Source organism: Sander lucioperca, chromosome 2 (assembly GCF_008315115.2).
Source record: "Sander lucioperca isolate FBNREF2018 chromosome 2, SLUC_FBN_1.2, whole genome shotgun sequence".
NCBI lineage: Eukaryota > Metazoa > Chordata > Actinopteri > Perciformes > Percidae > Sander > Sander lucioperca.
This window is the reverse complement of record NC_050174.1, coordinates 25,522,268-25,524,708: the sequence shown is the minus strand read 5'-3', so window position 1 is coordinate 25,524,708 and position 2,441 is coordinate 25,522,268.

Sequence of the window (2,441 nt, the reverse complement as noted above, 5' to 3'; positions counted from 1 at the left end):
AGAGAGAGAGAGAGAGAGAGAGAGAGAGAGAGAGAGAGAGAGAGAGAGAGAGAGAGAGAGAGAGAGAGCTGCAGGTCTTATATAGCCCACCTGGTCGCGCGTCACCGTTCTGTTGCCATGACTTTTAATGACGCACGCGCAAACTAGTACATATTTAAATTGAAAGCTATTTCAATATTCAAAAGAATCACGTAATTAAATTGGAAGCAAAACATGTTTTTCTTAATTATGATAACAAAAACAAAACAATACATAGGGTTGTCAACCTGCATGTTGAGAAGAGCACAAACTCAAACTAAACACAGTGTGATTGCTTCCAGTTGTCCATATAGAATATTTTTTGTATATTGTAAAATACAAAATAACCAATAGAAATGTCTGCAGTCAGTTAACAGGTCTATAACATAGTGAGCTCTGATGCAGTGTTTTGCAGGCAGCCATGGAGTCCTTGAAATCCTGACAGATAATCATTTTTATATATATATATTTTATTTTTTTATTTTTTATTTTTATTTTATATATATATAGGCTATAATACCCTGTGCACACAAGATAAAACCATTTGGGTAACACACTAGTTATAACACTATTTTTTTTTTATTTTATTGCTGACGTCAAAGGTGCATTCATTTGACAGGTCAATGTAACAAAGTTAAAGTTAAAAATGTATTTTGGTTATGCCCTCATACTAAATTACTTTGGAGTAAACTGTTTCGAGCTGATCTTATTTACCCTTAATTCTCCTTGTGCTGGGAAAATGTACTTTTTGGTTTCATTAACTATGACACAAATCTCACCTCTCAGTTTTATTTAATCAACCTGATTTTAATTTTGACCAAATTTTACATCCATAAGTCCAAATTCCAAAATAAAACACCTAACTTCATAGAGCTGTCCATTCCCATTAAACACTATATATCTACTATATCCTGTTGCAGTAATAAGAAGGCTGTTAGAACACACACACACACACACACACACACACACACACACACACACACACACACACACACACACACACTATTTGTACTTATCAAATGCTTTATGTAAATTGAGTTGTTTTCTTTCTTTTTATTATTTTATTTTTTGCATCTCCTCTGGCGTACTTGACCTGTTTGTATTGTATACACTTATGTGTTCAATAAAAAATAAATAGTTCACTGACAGTGGACAGCTGAAAAATAAAAAAAGAATACAAATGTAACAAAGCCATGCTGACAAGATGTGTTTATGAACAACACAGCTTGTTTTCATGGTTTTCTTTTCAACTGTCACCACCAACAGTGTCTATGAAGGTATAGAGTTGATCAATTTAAGATTTTAGAGTATTGCATAAATGTATTATATATACAGTATAGTAGCATATATCCTAAAGTCTTGAGAGGCAGACTACATGAGGATCATGTAAATCACAATATCTTAACTTGCCAGATGGGGTCACTGTTCACTTACAGTAGTAGATAAGTGACCACTTAAAATACAGGGCTAGTGGAGATGGTTTCACAAATGTATTTATATAGTTAGGGTAACCTGTGGGAAGATTTTAAACACACATCAAATGTGTTGCATCTCAAATCAACACAATATGTAGCTCAAATTCAATGCAAGAGCAGTTCTTTTTTCCATCTTTTCGTTTTAAAATGAATGTTGGCCATGTACATTTTGTCTTGTTCATTAAAGTCTTTATCACAGAGCAAAGCAGACATTTGACTTGCCATAGTAAGGAAAACATGTAATAACAATAATAATAACATTAAAGAGGACCCAGAAACCAAAGTAGCTCAAAGTAACTAATTTTATTATTTGCCCCTGTACATTTCCTACTGTAACATGGTGTCAGAATGCCATATGTTAAAAATCTTAAATTAGCTTTTTTGTAGAGAAAAAGCTAATTCTAGTCTGCTGTAGACTACCTGGGACAGCCACATGGCTATATGAAAGCTCCATTATTCAAGTAATATAAAGTGTGGGTTCTTGTGCTTTCATGGGCCCCTGAGGAGCTGACATTAACCCGATGGGGCCACTGGTAATGGGCGTCCTCACTGAAATACCCCTCTCCCCACAAGATAGTGGAAATATGCCTCTTCAAAACTCTTTTAGTCCATTAAGTATAGAGGAATACATAATAGATATTTAATATTTGCACAAGCCTTCTCCAGTTTGAGTTTCTAAAACCACTCAACAGCTTTGTTTTTCCTGCTGAATTAGCATCACCTGAGTGATGAAGAGTAACGTGTGGGTAAATGGCTAACACACACAATGAGCAGAATACATACGGTAAAAGGAAGAACCTGCTCTCTTTTTGATATACATTAAATGCAGAAATCTCCTGGCAGGTGAATGAACACATGTGGTCACTAAAAAAAATGGATTCCTCCCAGTGTGTTTGTGTCAACAATCATTACATGGTAAGCCAAATGTGAGTGTTTGGAAAAAAATGG